Here is a 9,837-nt window from a genome sequence, read left to right as displayed (position 1 = left end):
AACTCTTCAGGACAGAGACTAGTCTTTTTTTTTTTTTTTTTTTTGCTAGTGGCTGATTTACTCAATCATTCAAATCTAGGTTTAATGATGGTGAGCCCTTTGAGGGCAGGGATCCATCTTGTTTGTTTGTTTGTTTAAATACACAAATCTATTATATTAATTCTCCTGGGTGTGCCTTGGAATGTGCGTCCCGGCGCCCAGCTGATTGGCTGGGCGGCGGAGGCGCCTGATTGGCTGAAGCATACCCAGGAGGATTGGGCGGCGGCGGGCCAGGCGGCGGTGGCTGTGGAGGCCAGGTGCCCATTGGAGGCTGGGGCAGGAGGGAGACGGGCGGCGGGACTTCCCTCTTCGCCACCTGGGAGGAGGAAGGGCAGTGGCAGGGCCCTTTTCGGCTGCCTGCTGCCTGGTAAGGAAGGCCTGTGGCGGCTGTGAGGTCTGGCCGAAAATGGCCACCTGCTGTCCGGTGAGGTAAAATATTCAGTGTGGGCATGGGGGAGGGAGGGCAAGAGAGAGTTGGGCAGCAGGGGGAAGGAGGGTGAGAGAGAGCGGTGGGAGGGGGAGGGAGGGAGGGCAAGAGAGAGTGGGGCAGGAGGGGGAAGGAGGGTGAGAGAGAGGGGTGGGAGGGGAGGGAGGGCAAGAGAGAGTGGGGCAGGAGGGGGAAGGAGGGTGAGAGAGAGCGGTGGGAGGGGAGGGAGGGTGGGGAAGAGAGAGTGGGGCAGGAGGGGGAAGGAGGGTGAGAGAGAGGGGTGGGAGGCGGAGGGAGGGCAAGAGAGAGTGGGACAGGAGGGGGAAGGAGGGTGAGAGAGAGGGGTGGGAGGGGGAGGGAGGGCAAGAGAGAGTTGGGCAGGAGGGGGAGGGAGGGCAAGAGAGTGGAACAGTGGGAAGGGGGAGGGGACCAAGAGAGTGGGGCAGGAGGGGGGAGGGAGAGTGTGTTTCCCGGTGCCCAGCTGATTGGCTGGGCAGCGGATGCACCTGATTGGCTGAGGCACACCCAGGACACAGAGGCCAGAGGCGGCGGCCCGGCCCGGCCATGGAGGCAAGGCTCAGGAGTGGGGAAAGAAAGTGGGAGGGCAGAAGTGGCGTTGGGGAGGAGATGTGGCTGGGCCAGGAAGCAGAGACTGGGGCAGAAGGGGGGGAAGAGGTAACCGCTGGCCCCAAAGAGGACACAGATGCTCTGTGAGAGGTCGGCTAGTAAATAAATAATGTGGGTTGCTGCATTGGTTGGCAACAGCTCCAGTCCTGTCAATCATCTTTTAAAGCCCAAGGAACTGCCTTCCAGATGGGATTCCTAAGGGAGGGGTTTTTGAATGGAGAAGAGAGTGGCAGTTAAACTGTCTTACTGTAAGCTCGGTGTATTAGATAGGGCTTAGAGAAGCCTAGGAATAGGGACGGATAGGGCTAGAGAGAGGATCTCTAGAGAGACAGGGTCTGTTCTGGGACTGGTGGGGTTCCTGGGAGGGACTGGGTAGGAAAGGATCTGTGTCTATAGGTGATAGGCGATCCAACTGTGGCTACCTCAGTCATCTGTTTGTCCATGTACACTGTGTAGAACATCTGCCAGTGGGTGAAGTCTGTGTGTCATAATCTTACATCTCATATTATTTACACTTTAGCCAAGCCTTGTTATTGTTGTTAAAGAACCATTATGAGTGTGAAGTACTGCTTTGGCAGAAAGAAATCTTTAAGCTGCTTGTACATAAATATACTTGGTTTTGTTTTATTTAGAGTTCATCCCGTGTCCCATGCTCTATACTTTATCCTCACATAGCCCTCAGCTACTCTACTATCGGTTGTCAGGATAAAAAAACCCAAGCAGGAAGAACTTGGTCGCGGCAATGAAAGCTAGACACAGGGAAGTAGAGATAAATACATATTTCTCAGTAATATTGGTCGACATAAGTATAAAGTTGTTAACCTCTCCAGTTTTGAATACAGACCCCTTGCACTAGCAGTGTCCCAGGTGGATGAGAAGAGTGCCACTCATCACAGTGTTTGTGTGAACTCACACCAAGGCAGGAATCTCAGACTCCTCTTGGGCCATAAATCACCTTGGCATGGGTTCACACAATTATGCTAATGCTGGTAACCCACATTAAGCCTAGATTCAAACTGTGTGAATGAGGCTAATGTGTTACACTGTGAAGCATCTTGTACAGAACTGTGACTCTATAAATATGTTCTTGATTGTATAATGAATAGAATTTTGAAGCTGGAAAATGGCAGGATGTTAAAAAAAAATATCCCTCCCCCTTATCTAATGCAGGCTCTCTTATTAATAATAAATAATAATAATACAGAACATAAGCAATACATGCTTTTCAGCATTTGCATAAAATTGATTGCTGCAACCATCTTAATTTGCCATCTCTTTTGTTTTCATACTTTTAATATATTTTCATGTTAACAGGGTTAAATGGAGTAATAAAGCTATTACAAATCCTTGATATAATGGAAGCCTTGCGTTCGGGCAAGCATTAGCGCTCCCATGACATTGACTCTAATTGCATTAATAGAAGTAGGGCTGTTGGACTTGTCATGAGTCACTAATTGCAAGCTTTGTTTCTTCTGTTTCCTCAAACTTTCATGGATGTCAAGGTTTCTCCAGGAGCTGTCAGTTCCGTTTACCATCTGTTGGTTTCCCCATAACTCTGAGGTAACAGGTGGGGGCCTCATTAATGCCTCAGTTGTCTTTGTCTGGATGGAAACTGAGTTGGCCTAGAATTTGAAAAAGAAAAAGGAGGAGGAGGAGGTGAGGAAAAGCTACTACAGTTTTTTTTAACCTGCTAGTTTTCTTTTTACACTCCATAAGAACATAAGAATAGCCCTGCTGGATCAGGCTCAAGGCCCATCTAGTCCAGCATCCTGTTTCGCACAGTGGCCCACCAGATGCCGCTGGAAGCCACAGGCAGGAGTTGAGGGCATGCCCTCTCTCCTGCCATTACTCCCCTGCAACTGGTACTCAGAGGCACACCCTTGAGGCTGGAGGTGGCCCACAGCCCTCTGACTAGTAGCCATTGATAGACCTCTCCTCCATGAAGTCATCCAAACCCCTCTTAAAGCCATCCAGGTTGTTGGCAGTCACCACATCCTGTGGCAGAGAGTTCCACAAGTGGATCACGCGTTGTGTGAAAAAGTACTTCCGTTTGTTGGTCCTAGACCTCCTGGCAATCAATTTCATGGAGTGACCCCTGGTTCTAGTGTTGTGTGAGAGGGAAAAGAATCTCTCTCTCTCCACTTTCTCCACGCCATGCATGATTTTATAGACCTCTATCATGTCTCCCCACAGTCATCTTTTTTCTAAACTAAAAAGCCCCAGGTGTTGTAGTCTTGCCTCGTAAGAAAGGTGCTCTAGGCCCCTGATCATCTTGGTTGCCCTCTTCTGTACCTTCTCCAGTTCAACAATGTCCTTTTTAAGATGTGGTGACCAGAATTGTACGCACTACTCCAAGTGTGGTCGCACCATAGTTTTGTATAAGGGCATTATAATGTTAGCCGTTTTATTTTCAATCCCCTTCCTAATGATCCCTAGCATGGAATTTGCCTTTTTCACAGCTGCTGCACATTGAATAGACACTTTCAACGAGCTGTCAACCACAACCCCAAGATCCCTTTCCTGGTCCGTCACCGACAGCTCAGATCCCATCAGCATATACTTGAAGTTGGGGTTTTTCGTCCCAATGTGCATCACTTTACACTTGCTAACACTGAACCACATTTGCCATTTTGTCGCCCACTCCCCCAGTTTGGAGAGATCCTTTTGGAGCTGCTCACAATCCGTTTTGGATTTCACTACCCGGAAGAGTTTGGTAACATCTGCAAATTTGGCCACATCGCTGCTTACCCCTGCTTCTAGATCATTTATGAATAAATTAAAAAGCACCGGTCCCAGTACAGATTCCTGGGGGACCCCACTTCTTACTTCCCTCCATTGTGAAAACTCTCCATTTATACCTACCCTCTGTTTTCTGTCTTTCAACCAGTTAGCAATCCACACATGTACTTGTCCCTTTATTCCATGACAGCTAAGTTTCCTCAGGAGTCTTTGATGAGGAACTTTGTCAAAAGCTTTTTGGAAGTCCAGGTAGACTATGTCAACTGGATCACCTTTATCCACATACTTGTTGACACTCTCAAAGAAGTCCAAAAGGTTGGTGAGGCAAGATTTACCTTTGCGGAAGCCATGCTGGCTCACTCCCAGCAGGGTCTGTTCCTCTAGGTGCTTTACAATTTTATCCTTGAGGATGCTTTCCATCAATTTGCCTGGAACGGACGTTAGGCTAACTGGCCTGTAATTTCCCGGATCGCCCCTGGATCCCTTTTTGAAAATCAGTGTTACATTTGCTACTCTCCAGTCCTCTGGTACAGAGCCCGATTTCAGGGATAAGTTAAATATTTTAGCAAGGAGGTCGGCAATTTCACATTTTAGTTCTTTGAGGACTCTTGGATGGATGCCATCCGGCCCTGCTGATTTGTTAGCTTTCAGTTTTTCCAGACAGTTTAGAACATCATCCCTTGTCACTTCTATCAGACTAAGCTCTCTAGCCTCCATCCCTAAAAAGCCTGGTTCAGGAACAGGTATATGCTCAGTATCCTCTGCCGTGAAGACAGATGCAAAGAACTCATTCAGTTTCTCTGCAACCTCCATATCCTCCTTAATAATCCCTTTTACTCCCTCATTGTCTAATGGCCCAACCGCCTCCCTGGCAGGTTTCCTGCTTCTGATGTACTTAAAGAAGTTTTTGTTATTCCCCTTGATACTTTTGGCTAAATGTTCCTCAAACTCTCTTTTTGCCTCCCTTATTGTCACCTTGCATTTCTTTTGCCAGAGTTTGTGTTCCTTTCTGTTCTTTTCGTTTGGACAGGCCTTCCAATTTCGGAAGGAAGTCTTCTTCCCTTTTATGGCTTCCTTGACGGTACCCGTTAGCCATGCTGGCATCCTCCTGGACTTAGTGGTACCTTTCCTCCTTTTGGGTATACAATCTAACTGGGCTTCTAGTATTGTGGTTTTGAGTAAACGCCATGCACTCTGGAGTGAAGTGACTCTCCTGACTTCCCCCCTCAGCTTTCTTTTCACCATACTCCTCATTTTGGAGAAGTTTCCTCTTGAAATTTAAAATGTCTGTGTTTGACATCCTTGGTGATTCTCTCCCCGCATGTATGTTGAATTTGATGTTCCCTAAAGGGTCGATGACACTGACATCACGCACCAGGTCCTGGGTGTCACTCAGAATTAGATCCAAGGTCGCCTTCTCTCTGGTCGGTTCCATGACCAACTGTTCTAGGGCACAGTCATTTAGCGTATCTAGAAATTTGACCTCTTTGTCCTGACTTGAATGTGAATTTACCCTGTCTATGTGTGGGTAGTTGAAATCACCCATTATTACAGCCCTGCCTCTCCTTGACGCCTCCCTGATTTCCTCCTGCAACTCCCAGTCACTGTCATCATTTTGATCTGGAGGGCGATAGCACGTCCCCAGTAGCACGTTTCCGACCTTGTATAGTCACCCACAGGGTTTCTGTGGAGGACTCCAGTCCACCTAGGTTTTCTAGCTTGTTAGATTCTATCCCTTCTTTAACATACAGTGCTACCCCTCCTCCAAGGCGCCCCTCCCTGTCCTTCCTATAGAGTTTATACCCAGGGATAACAGTGTCCCACCGGTTCTCACTGTTCCTCCATGTTTCTGTTATGCCCTGTCCCATATCTCTATAAGAAGTCCTTCCTTCCATGAATTTCTGGATATTACACTGGTTTTTCGCATGAGTGACGTTCCCCTTAAGGATAACATGATTTTACATTTCAGCAGTATAGGAAAATAGGAAGCTATCTTATCTTGAGTCAGGGCATTGGTTCATGTAGCTCACTGTCCACACTGACTAGCAGTGGCTCTCCACAGTTTTAGGCAAAAGACTCTCCCAGCCCTACCTGGAGATGCCAAGGATTGAATCTGGGACCTTCTGCATGCAAAGCATGAGGCCATTCAGACAATCAAAAACTGTGTTCTATCTGGGTTTGGGAGCTGAGCATGCTCCCAATTTTTGGTTGTGTGGAGCAAGAACACAGTTTTTGATTGTGTGAACTACCTCCATATGTTTTACCACTAAGCTACGGCACCATTCCCAGTATGGTATACAGTATGGTATCCTGTAAGTGTGTTACCAATAATGGTCACTTCAGAGTATCACACATATGAAAAGCTGCAGGTCTACATAAGAACAGCCCTGCTGCATCAGGCCCAAGGCCCATCCAGTCCAACATCCTGTTTCACACAGTGGCCTACGAGATGCCTCTGGGAAGCCCACAGGCAAGAGCAGAGGGCATACCCTCTTTCTTGTTGTTGTTCCCCTGCAACTGGCATTTAGAGGCATCTAGCCTCTGAAGCTGGAGGTATCCTATAGCCACCAGACTAGTAGCCATTGATAGACCTGTCCTCCGTGAATTTGTCTAAGCCCCTTTTAAAGCCATCCAAGCTAGTGGCCATCATCACATCCGATGGCAGAGAATTCCATAGATTAATTCTGTGCTGTGGGAAGTACTTCCTCATGCTGGTCCTGAAATTCCCGGCCTTTGGTTTCATGGGATGACCCCTGGTTCTAGTGTTGTGAGAGAGGGGGGGAAAATTTTCTCTGTCCACTCGCTCTACTCCATGCATAATTGTATACATTTCTCTCATGTTTCCCCATAGCAATACATTGCACAGTCAACAAGGACTTTCCACATCCATTTTCTCCATCAACAGCACCCACAGGAACAAGCTCAAGGTGCACAACAGTTTATAGTGCAGTCTTTCCTCTCATGTGGCAATCATCTTTACAGCTGAGCAAACACCCTGGATGTTACAGCTGCAATGCAAAGAAATTAGTCATAACATTGACACAGCTCTATGTTTTTACACTTCAGATAAGCAGTTGCTTAACTGGGCACTTATCCAGAACTGAACTGGAAAATGTTTTGGTTGTTATCGTCCCTTTGGGCTGCTCTTCAGCCCTGAGCTAAGCCAGGTTAGTGCTATGAAGCTGCACTGATGTATAAAGGATGTGACTCACAAATGTCCTACTCCTCATTACAATACATTACCACTTCTTTAATCACAATGGTCTGAAGGCATCCAGACCCTCTAAATAATCAAATGTTTGGAAGTATTATTTCCATAGGATTGAATTGACATGACCATATAGTGGAGGGTGCATTACACATTATACGTAGTGGAGGGTGTGTTACACTTAAGCCCAGAAGCTTTAAATCAGCTTATCTTTCCCAAGTCTGTCACACAAAATCTAAATTTTACATTGGGTAAAATGTACATCTGGTTATAATATGCTCACTTCTGTCCTATTCTAGCCATGTCTAACCATCCGCAAATAACACAAGACAAGCTCAATGAGGTTTTAGCATGATGGCCTGGTTCTCACATTTGTTCAACACTAGTTTTAATATGGGTTACAAATAGTAGTGTGATTCCGTGAACCCATGCCAAGGTGGGAGTCTCAGATTCATCTCAAGTCAAAAACCAACTTGATGTGGATGCATACAATCACATTGTTGTTAACCTAGATTTGAATGCAGAGGCGTAACTAGGGAAAATGGCGCCTAGGGCAAACACTGAAATTGCACCCCCCCCCCCCCCAACATCTGACACCCATCTTTCAGAAAACTTGTTTTCATGTGTTGCTGCTGGTTGTAGAGAAAGGAAAAGGAGTTGTGGTGTGTTCTTATTTTCTCTAAATCATACTGTGTATGAGAGAGAAGATAATGAACCGTTAAACATTTGGATTTAACTGTAGTTCACCAGTATTTTTTAACTCTTTGTTTCAGTTATAGACTTAATATTTTGAATAACTGGGGGCTGATTTGAGCACATTTGAAGCACCTGTGTTTCCAGGACTTGACCCAACATTAACACAATTAATGTGTCTCATGAAACAAAACAACTTGACAATGTAATACAGGTTATTATGCCCTTGAAAATGTCATGTGGAGTTGTTTTCACAAAAACATTTTGCTATGTGATGGTAATGTTGAGCTGACCTGTTTAACCTACAGTCTGCCTGTGTGAGTAGATTCAAATATATGGATAATGGCATTTTAAATTTTGTGTTTGCTAAGAAATATAGTTCGTTATTCAGTTGTTATTGTTACTCAGCAAATAGTAGAGGGGGTGGGGGGTGGGTGGGATTGAGAGGTTGATCCATTCCTGCATACCAGCACACACAAACACTGACTGCACTCTCTCCATCCAAGCATGTAACTCAGCTTTCTCATCCAGCATGATTAGCTTTTACTAAGCTGTTCCTATTTCTGTGCAAGCAACTCAAAGTAACTTTGCTTACAATTATGAATTATGATTCCATGTGGTTTCTTCCATGTCACGTGGAAGAAACCACATGGAATCATAATTCATAAGTGTAAGCAAATTTTGTTTTTTGCACTTGCAATTTTTTTTTAGTGAACATAAAAAGACTCACTTGATCTTCTAAATGTTTAGAAGTATATACTTTCTCCCCCTGCCCCAACCTACAATTAATTCCAGCTATTTTTTTCAAGGGCTACTAGTTTTATTTACCAACTGTTTGGCAGCACCATGCTTAAATAATCACTAATTGCTCCTAATGATATTTTTATTCACTGTTCATCTGATTTTCAGTCTAGTTAATTAAACTGGTGGAGGTTTAGACTTACCTGATGGGCTGAAGCAGCTAATCCACTTTGATGATGGCACAGAATTAAATTAGCATGCATTACATAGTGAAAAAATTCAGGGTGGGGGAGATGGGGGGGATGTGGAACCACGGGTTCCACATCCCCCCCATCTCCCCCTCCTTGAACTTTTTCAGTTAAAACGTGGTTAGATTATAGGGGAGGAGAGACTTGAATGAGCAAAAAGGGAAACTGGTGGCAAGAAATACAACTGGAAACTTCCCCCTTCTATGCTGAGCTGGGCTGGTGCCGGTCAGCAGCAGGCAAACTGTGGCTGAGGAGAACAGCCCATCCCTCCCCCCTCCTTTCCCGACTAACCTGGTGCAAGAGGAAATCTGTCTGTGCCAGTTACAGGAATGAGTTGGGCAGAGGAGAACAGGATGTAGTCCAAGAAGGACAAATGGTGCTCACGGCTGGCATGAAACGGTGGCTGCTGGCCGGCTAGCCAGGTGCAGCAGCAAGATCTCCCAGAGAAATCCAGGGGCCGGAGAAAGCAGACCAAACAGGCAGGGTCTGTGCAGTGCTCTCCGGCTGTGTTCGCAGGAGTACATTGTTTGTTCCCAAGACATTTGGGACAAAATACAGACAGCCTGCCCTGCTCCCTACTCAATCCCCACTCAACCCCCACCGGATCCCGGCTTCACAGATGCTGCCTGTGCTGGCTGTTAACAATTAGAAAGAGACGCATCCAGCTTTCCCTCCACCTGCCCCCTCGGCTTCTGACACCACCACATCTCCTTGGGCAGGGGTCACTGTCGCTTCTTCCCCCACCTTGCTGCCCTTGCCTGGGCTCTGGAGCAGAGCACGGGGGAGAGGGAGAGCCTGCCCGGGGTGGGGTAGCTGTGGCCCCGCAGCTGCAGGGCGGGAAGGAACACGCAGCAGCGGCAGTAGCAAGAACAGCTGCTGCCGGCTCAGCCTCTTCTCCACCGGGCACCAGCACGTGCCATGCAGGCAGCAGGAGGAGAGAAGCAGCAGCGGCACCCCTCCAGTTGCAGTAGCAACTGCCGCCGCACAGCGCCTCTCTGGCACTTCTCCGTCTCGGGCAGCAGTGTGGGCAGACTGACGTGTGTGAAGGGGCAAAGGAGGAATTCAAGCTTCCATATGGACAAACTTTGAATGGAGAATCGGGCGGGGGGCGGTGG

The 9,837-nt window shown here is 47.0% G+C and overlaps 1 long non-coding RNA gene across 2 annotated transcripts; it reads left to right on the top strand.

Annotated features, from left to right (window-relative positions):
* Positions 1–263: 263 nt before the first annotated feature.
* Positions 264–7,966, top strand: LOC128345904 (uncharacterized). Of its 2 annotated transcripts, none has more exons than XR_008316692.1 (3): positions 264–406; positions 1,726–2,749; positions 6,684–7,966. It is a non-coding gene; the product is annotated as an uncharacterized LOC128345904 (long non-coding RNA). The 2 variants fall into 2 exon arrangements; XR_008316694.1 differs by having other exon boundaries at positions 264–468.
* The last annotated feature ends 1,871 nt before the right edge of the window (positions 7,967–9,837 follow it).

The sequence above is a fragment of the Hemicordylus capensis genome, chromosome 1 (assembly GCF_027244095.1).
Source record: "Hemicordylus capensis ecotype Gifberg chromosome 1, rHemCap1.1.pri, whole genome shotgun sequence".
Taxonomy (NCBI): Eukaryota; Metazoa; Chordata; class Lepidosauria; order Squamata; family Cordylidae; genus Hemicordylus; species Hemicordylus capensis.
Note: the sequence above shows the minus strand (reverse complement) of the source record. Positions and strands in the feature narration are given on the sequence as shown.